This window comes from Brassica rapa, unplaced genomic scaffold, assembly GCF_000309985.2.
Source record: "Brassica rapa cultivar Chiifu-401-42 unplaced genomic scaffold, CAAS_Brap_v3.01 Scaffold0377, whole genome shotgun sequence".
NCBI lineage: Eukaryota > Viridiplantae > Streptophyta > Magnoliopsida > Brassicales > Brassicaceae > Brassica > Brassica rapa.
In genome coordinates, this window is record NW_022610319.1 from 2,273 (window position 1) to 20,427 (window position 18,155).

General features: G+C 35.7%; 1 long non-coding RNA gene and 1 other non-coding gene across 2 annotated transcripts; one reads left to right on the plus strand and one right to left on the minus strand.

The window, feature by feature from the left end:
* Positions 1–10,168: 10,168 nt before the first annotated feature.
* LOC117130232 lies at positions 10,169–16,409 on the minus strand. The gene is made up of 2 exons (XR_004453675.1): positions 16,216–16,409; positions 10,169–10,655 (listed from the first exon to the last, which is right to left on the minus strand). It is a non-coding gene; the product is annotated as an uncharacterized LOC117130232 (long non-coding RNA).
* Positions 14,215–14,321, plus strand: LOC117130233. Its single transcript, XR_004453676.1, has one exon. It is a non-coding gene; the product is annotated as a small nucleolar RNA R71 (small nucleolar RNA).
* Positions 16,410–18,155: the final 1,746 nt, after the last annotated feature.

Below are 18,155 nucleotides of genomic sequence, written 5' to 3' on the forward strand. Positions count from 1 at the left end.
AAAAATTGCTCGAGAGGAAAAACCTTGACTTTCATTACGTAAAGCAACACTTCTATCAACGACCCCGCGCTTGCGCGGGGTATACGCACCTAGTTAAGAAAATAGTTGAGATCCTATGCATAAGCACTCCTAGCACACGGTCAAAGACGGACTTGTTAAAAACCCCATTAAACATGTTCTTGCATGCACACAGCTGTGTATGCCCCATCTCATGTTAAGGCCCATTTATACAAGTAATCATTATCTTATGTCTGAAAATTTGAGCCCGTAACATGTGGACATAATTTTTAATGATGTTTACTGATTGGGCCCGTTAGCTAAACATAATATATATATATATATATATATATATATATATATATATATATATATATATATATATATATCTGTATTCTTGACATTAAAACTCATAGACTAAATTTGTTTTTGGTAAAACTCTCGTAACTAACTTTATTTAATAAATTAAACAATATTAAGTCATAATTACCATTACGACCGGTAAATTTTTAGTTTAGGGATTTCTACATTAAATAAACATAGTTGAAGAGTTTTACCATTAAAATAAAAAAAATCAAAATTTTATAATATTATCTAAAAATTAGGACTTAAATTTACAAAATTAGCATTTTTAAACTTTTTTTTTGTAAATATATGAGTTTGATGTGCTTTTAACATCAACATTATATATGTATAAATTAAAAGTTTTAAAACCCAGAAAATATAATAAAAATTATCTAAAGATTTATTATTACATTTTTATTATATTTTATTATTTTTAAATTTTTTAATCTTTTAGTAATTTTATTACGTGTAGATATTTAGATAATTTTTCTTATTTTTTCTGGTTTTTTACATTTTTAATTTATACATATATAATGTTGATGTTAAAAACACATCAAACTCATATATTTACAAAAACAAAATTAAATGCTACTTTTGAAAATTTATTTTACTAATTTTTTAAATAATATTAGAAATTTTGATTTTTTTAGTTAATTAATTTTTTAGATTTTTTATGGTAAAAACCCTCTTAATTATGTTTAATTAATGTAGAAATCCCTAAACTAAAGATTTACCGGAAGTAATGGTAATTATGACCTGGTAGGATTTAACTCATTAAATAAAGTTAGTTTGGGATTTTTTTCGTTAAATACTTAATTTGAGGTTTTACCCAAAACAAACTTATTTGATGGGTTTTAACGTTAAAAGCCTATATATATATACTAGTATTGATCATGTGCTATGTACGACGCAAATAAAACCAAGTTTTTGTTATATATATAAATGAAATTACGTTTTAAAGTTAACTCTGATTTATCTTAAGGAGATGAATCTATACTATACTAAAAGCAGCATATACTCAATGGTGAGGCTGCCACGTCCTCAAATTAATTCGTCCAATAAGAATTCTCTATTTTTCCATGTCATACATGCTTTAGTCAAGGCATGATTTTCCCGAGCCTATTCATTCTGAGCTTCTATAATTCGTAGTAGCCCCAATTAAATCAGCCCAACTCGCATCTTCCACTTTACCATCGTCGTTACCGATTCTGCAAATAGCCGTTTCTTTGAGTTATTACTCTCAATCATTCAATTTCCAGTTCTTTACTCCTGAGCCAAGCTATCATTTCACCTCCTTTCGTTATTCCTCTTATATAAATCCTTTTGTAGAGAATGTGTTCTTTAATCCTCATAAAATGTTGGTTCTTTCTGTACCCATAGAAGCCATGGCCTCAAATCGAGACGGATCAAAATCAGCTGCCGTCTTGAATCAGTGCGCACCATAACTTCTCTCTTCCACTACCTCCATATATAGTCGGCTGACATACGTCGCTGAGCAACGTCACCAGCGAAGCTATCCATGGCCGGGTCCAGTTTTGATCTGCGACGCTTATGATTTTATATCACTTTCAATTGTGGGATTTCAAAGATTTTTTATGGTTAAAAGATGAAACTTTCTTTAATTGGTTTCGAGACATCCATGCCTACGATTGGCTTTGGGTCTAGAAACAATATGCTTAATGGTTTTTCTGTTGTGCCCTCCTCTGATCTTCCCCAAACAACATATGTGGGTTTTATTCTTTGATGAAATCTTTTGTGTTTATCCGCTAAGCATGTGGGTGGTTGAATTTTTTTTTATTTTTGGGTTTCAGTTTGATGGGTTTTAGAAAGAAGTTGTACAGATGGTGAAGCCTGCGAAAGGAGGAACAACCACACTCGCTTTTTTTTTTCTAAGGTGTCATGGTCACTGCTGATTCTCGTGCTAAGAGAGAAGGCGAATCAATCAAGGCTCCCAATCGAGATGGAGAAGATTGAAATCAATCAAGGCTCCAATCGAGATGGAGAAGATTGATGATACTAAGAAAGCCGGCGACTGGGTATATACTTCTTAGCTCGAATTATTTTTTGCTTGACAACCCTATATTTGATTTTGCTAAGAATCCTAATTTGTTCCAGTCGCTGCGTTTCTTCTTGCGTAATGGGTTCGTTTTGTACTTATTCCGTTTTGCTTTCAATTACTCTGCTTTATTCTCAGTGAATTGGTATCTTTACCCTTCTTTAAAGATCTCCAAGTGTAAGCTTTTTATGTTTCCACAATGGCTTCACATTCAATAGGTTCTTTTCCTTCCCAAATTGTTATGTTGAAGAAACGTTAGTACTGCATGCATACCTTTTTGACTCAAGTCTTTTAAGGAAGCCAACCGTTAACCATTTTATCTGTATGTATGGGATTTGGCTCAGTTTATTCGTATTTGAGTCTTGATAACTTGAAAGGCTTACATCACATTGGTCTTTCTGCCTGTTTATCTGACCCAGCCCTGAGGAGAAGATCTTCTGCGCAGGTCCTTTTGTATCTTTTATTCTCCATGGTAATTCTGTTTCTTTGTGTATGTATTTTCTGCTTAAAAATAAAATTATTCTTTCTTTGAAACATGGACTTTATTGTATGTACAATTTTCTCTTTTGTTGATAAACTCATTGTTATTTGATATGTATTTTACTCGCACATGTTCCATATTGCAGTGCTTCAGTGTCAATGGTCTTTAACACAAAGCTATGATTATGCAAACAAATACACTCGATGACTTTTCTAACACTTCGGGTACTGAAGATTTTCAACAACAAAAGGTACCTCCTTCACAGATTTTCAACAACAAAAGGTACCTTCCATCACGTTGTATGATTACTCACTTTCCCCAAAATGCATATTATGAATTGGTCCTGTTGTTTTCCTCTTTGCGTTGTGTTAGCAACTGGCTAATTCATCTCTTATACAATGTGACAGACAAATGGGACACAGTAGAGCAAACGTAATCGTTTTGGCCACTTCCGAAAAGCTTCTTAGCGTTTACATCTTCTACATTGCTAATGTTGTATTTGTTCTTGCAAGGTTGAGATGATTTAATATTCCCTTATATATCGCCATTAAGAGACTGACTCCTCATATTGTTTTATTGTTTTGATAGCCGGTTATATGTTATATGTTTGGTAAACGGAAACCAACAACTCATGTAGTATATAATATGTTCTAAAATTAGGACTGCTCTACCTATCCTTATAAACTTTATCATGTTTCAAGCGTTGAGTCTCTTGATCAAATGCACGTCGTTTAGTTTCATGCTTAGAGAAAGCATATGCTATTTGACTTTTGTTTTCTTTTTTGTCCCACTACATATATATTAGCAAACAAATATCTATATAATAATATTTTAACCAGTAGAACATATATGATATTAATAATATTGATATCCAAAAACACTTCTCAATAACTCCACCACATATATGATACAAATATATAAAAAAATTATCGTATAACATATTTTAAAAAATTCTGTATATCACATCATACTCGCAAATTAGTTTAAAAAATCTACAATATATACTTATTTCTAATAATTGAAAGAAAAATATGGACTCATATCTATAAACAATATTTGCTTCCATAATTCTCCAATTAAATTTACTACATGTATACATCTTCTTCTATTAATTCCGCAATCAATGTTTTTAAATCCGATTCGGACACTGAACCGGATGCCTTACCGGGTTGATGGATCACTGGGTCTACCGCGGATGAACCGCGGGTTAACAAATGAATTAATTTTATTATATAATAATATATCATCTATGTAAAAAAAATATAGAAACTAAAGTTTAATATTTTCTAAATGTTTTTTAAAACATAAAATAATAGTTTGGATATGTATACATTTTATGTTTAAAACATTTAGAAAATACTTAAGTTTAGTTTTTATATTTTTATTTTCATTTCACATACAAAATATCAAAAATTAGTTTACAATTTAAACTTTTCTCTAACAAGGTAATAGTTATGAAATCTAAAAAAATCAAAACATAAAATTTACAAATATTTAAATGTCTAATGTGAATAATAAATTAAACTTCAAATACTAAATAAACCAAAAGTAAAAGATCATTGTAATAAATTGTCAATAACAGAAATAAACTAACACCAAATCACATCAACTAATTTTGATTTCTCTACCATTGTTCACTTCATTTCCTTCAAATGAGTGAAATCTTCATCAAAATCTAAAAAAACATAAATATCAAACTGAAAAGAGAAAACTTAACTTTTTTTTTGTCAGCACCTAATTTCTTAATTGGAAATTTAGAATATAAAACACAATTAAAAACTTTAAAAAAGTAAAAGTTATTTATTGGTTCAACCGGTATCAGGTTTTGAGTTCTACTGGGTTTTTGCGGGTTTTTAAATATTGAGTTTTTCACAAAACCAAAACTGGATTTTTTTCTGGGCCATCGAGTTTATTGGTTCAACCGTGGATCCGGGTCAGGTTTCAAAACAATGTCCGCAACTATATTTTGGTTAAGATATACTATCATAACTACGTGTTCTTTCCTCACATGCCGAAATATTTAAAAGAGAAATATTTATTAATTTATGTCTTATTAATTCAAAAATCGGCATAATAGGTTATTATTTATGTTGTAAAAAAGTTTGAATCTAACATTAAATTGTTTATATATGACAAAAAATTTCATAAACTTTATATACTAATTATTGTATTGAAATTTTAAATACACTCAGAGATTAGAAATATTATAGAAAATATCTTTATACAAATGTTTTTACTTAGTTATTATTTAATTATATATTATTTTATATTTTAATTTAAACATTTATAATAATAATAATAAATTATTTTCAGATAAAAACACAATATATATATATATAAGAATTCTTCTATTATAATTTTTTATTTTGAAGACTTTGTTATATTTATTTACAAGTCATTATCTACTATAACATATACATATAATATTATTAATGTAAAATCGTTTTTAATTATATAATATATTATATATATAATGAACAATTAAGTAATTATAACTATTTGAAATTACATTTGTCAAAAATAAGCACAATCAATCAAAGCCCAAGATTAAAATCTATCTCGGTAGAATTTACAAACATATACATTGTACACATATATACATATAGTAGATACCTATTATTTGAAAACACATAATATTATAATTCACAAATCTATACTTCTTTTAAATTGGAATTTAATATAATAAAAATTGTGCTTTTAGAATACGACTAAATCAGTTATTTATCAAATACAAGACAAATTGTACAAAAAAAAATTAAGTTTTGGCATATAAATTGAGAACGAAAACCGAACTGAAATAACATAAAAAAACCAAAACTAAATCAGTGTTAACAAATACCTTAACAGTTCATATATCGATGAAACAGAAAATCCTAAACCAAATTGAATCTAAACCGAAAACTGAATGGATACCTGAATATCTTAAATACAGTTTATACACCTTAAAAAATATTAATTAGCTTTAGTTCAAAAATTATCAAATATTCTAACCCTAATACTTATAACCGAACAACCCAAAATGGATTACTCTATTACTTTTTATTCGAGATATTTAAAATTTTCGTAATTTCCCGGGAAAAAATATATTTGAAATATTTAAATTTATCCGAGTTATTCGATATTGTATAAAACAAAATCCAAAATGTGATTTTATCCGAATTATGCAAAATTATCCAAAAATAGGAACCGAAAACCGAAAAGAACTCAAATTTTATCAAGTTCCAAACTTATTATTCAAATCAAACCAAAAACCAAAATAATCAAACCGAATTTACATCCTAAAATATATACTAAATATAAATAATGATGTTAAAACAAAACAATCTTTCGAAATATTTCATCCTAATTTTTCAAATATTATATAAAAATAAAAATATATATAATATAACAAAAAGTAAAATTATTTATTTATATATTGATATTTTATATTATATTTAACATTAAAAATTTATAGAAAAATAATATTATATTTAATATTTTATTTAACATTCTCAGTGTATTTAACACATATAATTTTTTTTTAATTTTTCTTATTTAAAGCAATGAGTATTTAAATTAGCTTTACTTTAAAATTGTAAAAAAATGATTAGAATCATAAAAAAATATAACAAAATATTAAATAAGATATAAATTACATATAAATAAAATATAAATATGAAATAAATAATATATATAACAAAGAAATATGTGATGGGGAGATTAATAATATATTTACTTAATAACCTAAATTTGTAAGAAAAGATACTTTGGATAATAACTACTGCATAACAAATTCTTTATTAATTTTGCATTTGTTTACCATCCCCATACATATTCTAGATAGTACAAAAATAAATTGTAAGTTTTACTCATTTCTAATTCAATTTCTATTACGAAAAAACATTCAATTTCTATTTATATTCTTATAACATAGAAGTAATATATTGTAATATTGATATTAAATATAACATTATTTGAATAAACCCGGGCGTAGCCCGGGCAAAGTATCTAGTATATATAAACAAACCATTAACACACTCATTACTACACTACAGATGAAATTGGACTAGATTAGTTATAAAAATTATATTGATCTTAATTAGTTTGGATACATATATTAGTTTGAAGCGTTTATGTTTTACTTCTTTGTCTTGTTTAACTTATTTTTTCCTAATTACTAACCTGCAATTTATAGCTTCTTTATCTTTATTACATTTAGTATCAAAGTACTACGCATTATAGTATTTTAAGGATTTTTCCAATCTACGTTTTTGTACAATAGGAAAATAATAACGAGAATCTGTTGATTTTATTATTTGAATCGCTTCGCCGTTCATGAAACAACGAAACGTAATCCAAATGTAGAAGATTATAACAAAGGATCAAACGAGTTACTGAAGTGTTTCAGACTCATAGAATTTCACAATCAATTTCGAATGAATGAAACAAATGAACAAACTCCGCTATTAAACAAACGAGTCAATGAGTCAACTCAGCACGACTCGTCTTCTCACGTGTCACTTCTTTATTTGCTGATGACTAACTTCCGTAACAATCTTCAACGTCACTAACTATCATGCCAGCTGTCACTCCTCCGTTTATTCTATGACAAATATCCCCTCCTTAAGAACCTTGTCCACAAGGTTTCATGTTGAAAATTTTGGAAACTTTCTTTGAATGTTAAAGAGAAATTCTTACGTAGCCTCTTCCTCCGTTTGATTGACCTACTTCACCAAATCATCGTAGCAGGCCTGTTATGGCATTGAACCATCTTCCTTCCCAACACATAGTTCGGTTTCTTGTCTTCCACTTCACGACGTATTGAAGGAAGTTGAGTTGCAGTAGACACATCGCCCACTGATTTCTTCAACTGTGAAACATGAAAAACCGAATGCACCTGGGATCCCACATGAAGCTCCAACTTGTACGCCACTGATCCATGCCTATCAAGCACCTTATAGGGACTATAGTACTTACGCGCAATCTTCTGATGAGCACGGACCATAACCGATTGTTGTCTATAAGGCTGAAGCTTCACATACACAAATTCACCCACTTCAAAATGTCTCTCGCTCCTGTGCAAATCCCCCTGCTGCTTCATGCGATGTTGCGCCCTAGTCAAGTAAAACTTCAACATCAGTATCACGTTCTCACGTTGCTCCAAACTTCGAGCCACCACCTGAATCTTAGACTCACCACGTAAGTAAGGAAGATGGACTGGTGGAGGTTGTCCATACACTATTTTGTACGGTGTAGCTTGTGTCACCATAAGAAAATTAGTGTTATACCAATACTCAACAAGCGGAAGCCATTTAGACCATATATATGGCTTCTCTCCAGTCATACATCGTAGATAAGTCTCCAGACATCGATTCACCAAATCATTCTGCCCATCACTTTGAAGGTGATAAGTTGTTGATGTGTTTAAGGAGCAACCCTGCAGCTTGAACAGTTCTTATCAAAACTCACTCAAAAATACAGTGTTTCTGTCGCTTACAATTGAGCGAGGGAACCCATGGAGCTTGTAAACTTAATTTAGAAACACCTAAGAAACTGACACTTCTGTATATGGATAAGCCAACGCCATAAAATGTGCATCCTTACTCAACCGATTAACCACGACAAATATCACAGTCTTCCTAAATGATTTAGGTAACCCGACTATGAAATCCATAAAAATTTCAATCCACACTACTTCCGGAATAGGTAAAGATTGGAGAAGGCCATGGTAAGCTGCAGTGTCATACTTACACTATTGACAAATGCCACAACTGTAGATAAGCTTTTATATCTTTGGCCATTCCTTCCAGTAGAATAAGCCCTTCACCTTTGTGTAGTAACATCCCTTCTTGAATGCTCCCCTTGACCAGAACAATGCTACCATTCTAAGATCTTATTCCTTACCAAGTCAACATTACAGACCACAATCTACTCTTCCTTCTCAGGATGTCTTAACTGAATGAATATTTTTTTTTTGCACTTCTCGCTCAACCAGGCAGAGAAGGTTTATCAGTCTTAGACCCCGACCGACCAGACGAAACTTTGTGGTACGTTACATTTTTATTGTGCAATTATTTTATAACAAAAATAAATAATTTAAATACTTTTTTTTTGTTTTTTTTTTCAGGTTTGGGGTTGACGGTTCTGTCCCTCGGAATGTAACCGAGGTGATCAATGGCTACTTCCCCGATGCTCATCCGAACTGAAAATTGATGTCGGGCCACGTCAGAAAGATGTGATTCAAAATGTTCGCCGTAGGTTACTATTAATTAGTTATAGGGGTGAACGAGAGGATGAAAAAAGCGTTTATCGGGAAGGCAAAAATTCGATTGTTGGCAGGGGCGGACCCACCACTATAATGGGTGTGGCACTTGCCCCATGCTCTTTTTTATTTTTTTCTCTTTAGTAATCAAAAAAAAAATTCTAGTTTACACCACAGAAAAAATAACGTGCCCCACCCAACAGAAACTAAAATTAACTTTATTAACCCATTAAAATAAAATAAAATGTTCCAGCCCAATAAACAATAATATCAAGGTACCATATCTGATGTTAGGAGTTTTCAAGGCTCCTAAGACAAATGTTGTAGTATAAATGATTGTCGAACCAGTTCTGAGGGATATCAAAGCACTGAGAATGCAAGTACTCACTTAATCTAAGTGCAACCAATGATTTAGATGAGTTTTAAACTACTACTAATACTAGAAAGCAATAACAGAATGATACTTTCTTGACTAAGGGAAAAGAGAACTCATGGGTATAGGGATTAGACCTTGGGTGATCAAGTATCGAACTAAGGATGGCAAATGATCAATCAAACTATCGACCTTAAGCCTAGACACAATTCTAAGCAAGCTCTATGTCTAGATGAATGCTCATTTGCTAACATATCTCAAACATCAAATGTCTTTGGTTGAATAATATGAAAGCAATCATTACTAACAAGTCTATTAGCTATCTTAGCACCTTTAACAACAAATGTCTTTGGCAAAGTATACTAAAAGCCTAGGAGAGTTGTCTCGGGCATTTCATCGAACACCTTTCGGGTGAGAAATGCCTAAGGATCAACAACTGAGTGGCCAACTCAGAAGATGCATTATGATTACTCTACTAGCAAGGAAATATGAATGATCTACACTAAAACATCCTAGCTCTAACCTAATCACCCTTAATCTCCCTAACCCATGAATTCAAAAGGTGATTACTCACTAATCTCCATGATTCCTCTTAAACCCATATTGGATTTCAGATTAATCATGTAGAGAAATAGATAAGAAATCAACAAGAACACAAGAACATAACAATCAAAATCCAAGAGATGAACTTCTCCAGAGAGTTTTTGTGTATTTCTCAATAGATCAAAAGATAATCTGCCCTGGTGGCTACAAAAGATGTTTAAAACATAGGTTTTTGAAATGTAAAACGTGCATAATAAAATGACCAAAAGGCCCTTAAGTAAAATAGAAATCGACCCAACAATAGACGCGGAGCGATCTCGGCATGTCGCTCCGACAAGTCGCTCCGGCCTTCGGGAGCGACCTCAGTGGGTCGCTCTGAGAGGTCGCTCCGGGCTTCGCTTCGTGTCGTCTCGCCATAGAGACGCGAGCGACCTCGGGGTGTCGCTTTGGGAGGTCGCTCCGAGAGGGGTGTGAGATGCGAGCGACCTCGGTGCGTCGCTCTGGGCAAGTCGCTCTGGGCTTCCAACGGGATGAGTATGGCGAGCGACTTCACGGGGTCGCTCTAGCTAGGTCGCTCTGAGAGGTGCTTTGGAGCGACCTCATGACGTTGCTGCGGAACCTCGCTCCCATGCTCTACTCGTCCAATGATCACCTATTTCACCTCCTTTGAGCTCCGAATGCATCCAAATGTCCCCAAGAACTCCATGTGGCACTCCAACACCTGATAAAGACTCATGTATGCAAAATGTAACCTAAACATGGCTAAATCCTAGTCTATATGATTAAAATGCACATGGACGAATGGATAAGATAATGGAAATATGCAAGATATCAACTCCCCCAAACTTGTTCTTTTACTTGTCCACAAGTGAACTTTCTAGAACTCATAGGGAGAGAGGTTGAAGGTGGGAGCACATAGCCAAAAGAAACACAACTAGCACACTCTCCTATTACACTCTAGCTTCTCTAGGCCTATCTTAACTCTTTTTGTTCTTACACTCATCATCAAGCATCCACACATTCAAATCAACCAACTCTCACATTCATTAAGCACAAAACATCAGGTGAATTCTTGCAAATGGTCAGTTGGTCCAAGTCATTTGGTTGGGTAAGGGAAGGCTTTTATTCAAATGATTCAAGAGGTTCAAAACATATGATCTTTAAGGTGGTTTACTCTCGAAACAAGTAGCCTTGACATTGCACATAATATATCTAAGAAAGGGACCAACTCATGCATACAATGCTCAATCTCCATTGTTCTACCCTTTTCCCAAACATACAATTACACAATCATTCTCAAATGTCAAACCCAACTCACATCTCTCACCAAAAGATCCTAAGAACTTTAACTCCTTCTCTTTGAAATCTACAAGGGATTTTTCACAAACTCAAAATATTTCTTAGCTCTTACCAACTTTGCTAGCCCCCTTTTTCTTTTTCTTTTTTTTTCTTTTCTCTTTTTTTTTTTTTCTTTTCGCTTTTCTTTTTCCTTTATTTTATTTTTTTTTTTTTTTTTTTTTTTTAGGCTGGGGGCCAAGACTTTTCAAAACTTGAGCTAGAGGCTTCTCTACTTATCCCAACAAAACAATTCACTTAAGCACAAAGAGTCTATTCTTTTTCTTTTTCATTTCTCCCAAATCATAATCACAACACTCACCCCCCCACCTATAGCTAGACAATAGAGTGCCCAATCTAGCAAGAATGAAGATCAAGCATTGTCGTTCCCGATACTCTCAACATTATGCACATGCAAGACTTTCCGAAGAAGGCTTCACTCATCAAACAATGAAAGCTTAAAAGGAGGGAAAGGTTTTGGGAGTGGTCTACCACTAGAGTTTGTCAAAATAAGATTGGCATAAAGGATGTGACAACTCAAGTGTGTATAGCCATGACTCAGTACACAAGGGACCATGAGCAAGAAGCATTAAGTTCGTTCAGTTCAAATAAGGTTGTAGTTGGCTTCAAAGACTGAGTTTCAGCAATCAACAAGTTTCAGGAAGAGTTTTCAAGGCTCGAAACATACAAGTCTTTTTGAGAGGTGCAAAAGCTACTCAGGTGCAACGTAGTGTTCTTTACAAGGCATTTAAAATCATTGCTCCCAATGCAAGTGAATGCAACCTATATGCTCTAGACTCTCCTAGAAATGCAAATGATGCAAACTAAATGATTGATTTTTTTTTTTTTATATGCAAATAGGTATGCAATGCATGACTCAATGAAACAACATCAAAGCAAACATGATCAAATACTTGGTACCTCCCCCAAACTTGAGTTACACAGTCTCTGTGTTGTCAAGTAGAGAGAGAGATACCGAAAAGAAGACTAATATGCAAAAATAAAATGGTATATACAGGGGAGTGTGGTGGGTTACCTTCTATGGGGAATGAGTAGAGGGAGATGATCCCTCCTCGTCGTCCTCAGGTGGTAGCTCTTCAAGATGCTCATCAGCAGGAGTGGCCATCTCTTCAATGTAGAAGGCTTGCCCGAACACAGTTGGTTTCCTCATTTTCTCCTTAATGTCAAAGTGGAGGATGTTCTCTTTACCCAAATGGAGATCAATCGTGCCTTCCTTCACATTAACAATAGCTCCTGCTGTAGCTAAGAATGGCCTTCCTAGAATCAATGGGTCTTGAGCCTCCTCACCCATCTCAAGCACCACAAAATCTGTAGGTATCTCATACCTTCCAATCTTCACAGGGAGGTCCTCTAAGATGCCCACAGGGTACTTCACTGAACGATCAGCTAACACCAGAGAGAGTCTACACTTCTTGTACTGAGTGAATCCAAGCTTCTTTGCAACAGACAAAGGCATCAAGCTGACACTAGCTCCCAAATCGCAGAGACTTTTCTCAAATACCATAGGTCCAAGAGCACAAGGTAGTGTGAAGCTTCCTGGATCCTCTAATTTCTCTGGAACATCAAGCCTCTGGATGATGGCATTGCACTCATGGGTAAGAGTCATCATGCCTTCCATCTCCTTCTTCTTTGCAGCTACAACATCTTTCAGGAAATTGTTGTATTGAGGAATCAACATGAAAGCATCGATGATGGGCATTGCAACCTGAGCTTCACTCATTTGCTTCTCAAACAGAGCCTTGTACTTCTCTAGCAGCTGCTTCTTGAATCTACCAGGGAATGGAAGTTTGGATTCATAGGGAGGAGGAACAAAAGAACTTTCACTTGCTGGAGTTACAACTTCACCATCTTTTACTGTCTTCTTCTCTTCCCCAACCTTTCCTTTACCTTTGGCTTCCACTATCTTCTCCAAGATCTCGTCATTGATCTTCTCATCAACAATCACCACTTCATCATCTATGTTGATGGCAACCCCCTCACCTAGTTTCTCAGCATCCTTGGTGAGGGTTCTAGGAGGCAACTGTTTACCACTCCTAAGGGTGATAGCTTTGGCCTCCTTGGGGTTTTGGTCAGACTTTCCAGGTAGAGATCCTTGCTGGCGATTCTGGTGAGTGTTCATGGAAGCAAACTGATTCTCTAAATTCCTGACTGTAGAAGCAAGGTGTGAGAATTTGTTGTTGAGCTCATTGTAGCTCCCATCAATCTTTGTATGAAGGTTCTTCAACTCATAACCAACATGCTTCTCACTTCTAGTCTGAGACTCCAAGATTTGTTTCAGTAAGGTATCAGTGCTGCTCTCTTGGGGAGCAGAGGAACCAGACGAGGGGTTTTGCTGAGACTGATAGTTGCCTTGCTGGTTGTTTCTTGGCGGATAGCCACTCTGTTGGTTGTTTGGATAGGATTTCTGTTGGTAGTTGTTGTACTGAAAGTTGGGCTCCTTTTTGTACCAGCTACCATTGTTGTTAATGAAACACAACTCCTCTTGACCTTCCAAACCCTCAACCTCATTGACAGCAAGTGGATCTTCCTGCTTGGAGTTACCAACAAACTTCAGCTGCTCTTGGGTGGCTTTTTCAGCAATGAGTAAGTCGATTTTATCTTCCAAAGCTTTGATCTCTTTCCTCGTCTGCTTATCATCTGTTCTACTGCCTCTGTCGTGGTCTCCACTGTAGACTGCATCACTCTTTACCATGTTGTCAACCAGCTCTTCTGCATCCTCCTCAGTTCTCCCCAAGAAGAACCCATTGCTAGCTGTATCCAGTCTGGCTCTGTACTTAGGAAGAGCACCACGGTAGAATGTGCTCAGCAAGCTCTCCTTAGAAAAGTCATGGTGTGGGCATTGAGCTTGGTAGCCTTTGAATCTCTCCCAGGCTTCACTGAAGCCTTCCAAGTTCTTCTGTTGAAAGCTGGAAATCTCGTTTCTCAGCTTAGCAGTTCTTGAAGTAGAGAAGAACTTCTCCAAGAATGCTTTCTTGCAGTCATCCCAAGTGGTGATGGAGTCACTGGGTAGAGACTTCTCCCACTGACGTGCCTTATCCCCCAAAGAGAAAGGGAATAGCTTGAGCTTGAAGGCATCTTCGGACACACCATTGGTTTTAGACAACCCACAGTAGCTGTCGAACCTGTCCAAGTGATCAAATGGATCCTCCAGAGCCAAGCCATGATACTTGTTGTTTTCGATCACGTTGAGGAGTCCTGATTTGATCTCAAAGTTGTTGGCTGCCACAGCGGGTGCTCGGATTCCCAATCTATGACCATGAATGTTGGGGCGGTCGTAAGTGCCAATGGTCGAGCTGCTCGCTGTTGGTTTGGTGGAACGTTGTTAGCTCCATTGGCGGCAGCATCATCCTGAGGTATGTCTCCCATATCAGTATCCAACTCTGCAAGTGAGGTCGTTGCGCTTCTTCTCTTCTCTTTCTAACACACTCTCTCTCTAAAGCTCTAATGTCTGCAGCTCTTGGAACTAGGTTTGATGGACCCCTGCTCCTCAAGTTCATACACCTGTAGATTAAAGGGAGGTGAAGAAAGAGAATCAGTAACAAAAGAAAATAAAAATGACTTAGTCTCAAGCAAGTGACTAAATCTCAATGTTAAATCTACTCAGAATTTGGCAACGGCGCCAATTTGATGTTAGGAGTTTTCAAGGCTCCTAAGACAAATGTTGTAGTATAAATGATTGTCGAACCAGTTCTGAGGGATATCAAAGCACTGAGAATGCAAGTACTCACTTAATCTAAGTGCAACCAATGATTTAGATGGGTTTTAAACTACTACTAAACTAGAAAGCAATAACAGAATGATACTTTCTTGACTAAGGGAAAAGAGAACTCATGGGCATAGGGATTAGACCTTGGGTGATCAAGTATCGAACTAAGGATGGCAAATGATCAATCAAACTATCAACCTTAAGCCTAGACACAATTCTAAGCAAGCTCTATGTCTAGATGAATGCTCATTTGCTAACATATCTCAAACATCAAATGTCTTTGGTTGAATAATATGAAAGCAATCATTACTAACAAGTCTATTAGCTATCTTAGCATCTTTAACAACAAATGTCTTTGGCAAAGTATACTAAAAGCCTAGGAGAGTTGTCTCGGGCATTTCATCGAACACCTTTCGGGTGAGAAATGCCTAAGGATCAACTTTGAGTGGCCAACTCAGAAGATGCATTATGATTACTCTACTAGCAAGGAAATATGAATGATCTACACTAAAACATCCTAGCTCTAACCTAATCACCCTTAATCTCCCTAACCCATGAATTCAAAAGGTGATTACTCACTAATCTCCATGATTCCTCTTAAACCCATATTGGATTTCAGATTAATCATGTAGAGAAATAGATAAGAAATCAACAAGAACACAAGAACATAACAATCAAAATCCAAGAGATGAACTTCTCCAGAGAGTTCTTGTGTATTTCTCAATAGATCAAAGATAATCTGCCTGGTGGCTACAAAAGATGTTTAAAACATAGGTTTTTCAAGTGCAAAACGTCCAAAATAAATTGCAAAAAGGTCCCTGAGAAATCATGATTTTCGGCAGCAAAATAACGCGGAGCGACTTGCAGGTGTCGCTCCGGGAAGTCGCTCCAGGGCCGATTTTTGGTGTCTCCGGGCGAGAGGTCGCGAGCGACTTTGGTGTGTCGCTCCAACGGGTCGCTCTGGATCGGGAGCGACCTTGGTAGGTCGCTCTGAGAGGTCGCTCCAGGCTTCGCTTCGTGTCGTTTCGCCATAGAGACGCGAGCGACCTCTGGGCGTCGCTCTGGGCAAGTCGCTCTGGGGGTTCTTTGGAGCGAGCTCATGACGTCGCTGCGGAACCTCGCTCCCATGCTCTGCTCGTCCAATGATCACCTATTTCACGTCCTTTAAGCTCCAAATGCATCCAAATGTCCCCAAGAACTCCATGTGGCACTCCAACACCTAATAAGGACAATGAATGCAAAATGCAACCTAGACATGGCTAAATCCTAATCTATATGATGAAAATGCTCATGGATGAATGGATAAAACAATGTAAATATGCAAGATATCATGAATCACTTTGTGAGAAGCTTGATTTGGATACATAAAGTGGTGGAGAATCACTAGGAAGTTGAATAAATCTCATAGGAGTTGGGATGAAGAAGTTATCCCACATTCAAATCAGGTGATTCCAGTTTCCCAGTTTGGGGAATAGGACAGCTTCATCGTCGTTCCATCAAACCAGGATGAATCACTTTGTGAGAAGCTTAATTTGGATACATAAAGTGGTGGAGAATCACCATGAAGTTGAATAAATCTCATAGGAGTTGGGATGAAGAAGTTATCCCACTTTCAAATAAGGTGATTACAGTTTCCCAGTTTGGGAATAGGACAGCTTCATCGTCGTTCCAATCAAACCAGGATGAATCACTTTGTGAGAAGCTTGATTTGGATACATAAAGTGGTGGAGAATAACCAGGAAGTTGAATAAATCTCATAGGAGTTGGAAAGAAGAAGTTATCCCACATTCAAATCAGGTGATTCCAGTTTTCCAGTTTGGGAATAGCACAGCTTCTTCGTCGTTCCAATCAAACCAGGATGAATCACTTTGTGAGAAGCTTAATTTGGATACATAAAGTGGTGGAGAATCACCAGGAAGTTGAATAAATCTCATAGGAGTTGGGATGAAGAAGTTATCCCACTTTCAAATCAGGTGATTCCAGTTTCCCAGTTTGGGAAAAGTACAGCTTCTTCGTCGTTCCAATCAAACCAGGATGAATCACTTTTTGAGAAGCTTGATTTTGATACATAAAGTGGTGGAGAATCACCAGGAAGTTGAATAAATCTCATAGGAGTTGGGATGAAGAAGTTATCCCACTTTCAAATCAGGTGATTCCAGTTTCCCAGTTTGGGAATAGGACAGCTTCTTCGTCGTTCCAATCAAACCAGGATGAATCACTTTGTGAGAAGCTTGATTTGGATACATAAAGTGGTGGAGAATCACCAGGAAGTTGAATAAATCTCATAGGAGTTGGCAAGAAGAAGTTATCCCACTTTCAAATCAGGTGATTCCAGTTTCCCAGTTTGGGAATAGGACAGCTTCTCTCGTCGTTCCAATCAACCAGGATAAATCACTTTGTGAGATGCTTTATTTTGATACATAAAGTGGTGGAGAATAACCAGGAAGTTAAATAAATCTCATAGGAGTTGGATGAAGAAGTTATCCCCACTTTCAGATCAGGTGATTACAGTTTCCCAGTTTGGGAATAGCACAGCTTCATCGTCGTTCCAATCAAACCAGGATGAATCACTTTGTGAGAAGCTTGATTTGGATACATAAAGTGGTGGAGAATCACCAGGAAGTTGAATAAATCTCATAGGAGTTGGAAAGAAGAAGTTCTCCCACTTTCAAATCAGGTGATTCTAGTTTCCCAGTTTGGGAGTAGGACAGCTTCTTCGTCGTTCCAATCAAACCAGGATGAATCACTTTGTGAGAAGCTTGATTTGGATACATAAAGTGGTGGAGAATCACCAGGAAGTTGAATAAATCTCATAGGAGTTGGAAAGAAGAAGTTATCCCACTTTCAAATCAGGTGATTCCAGTTTCCCAGTTTGGGAATAGGACAGCTTCTTCGTCGTTCCAATCAAACCAGGATGAATTACTTTGTGAGAAGCTTGATTTGGATACATAAAGTGGTGGAGAATCACCAGGAAGTTGAATAAATCTCATAGGAGTTGGCAAGAAGAAGTTATCCCACTTTCAAATCAGGTGATTCCAGTTTCCCAGTTTGGGAATA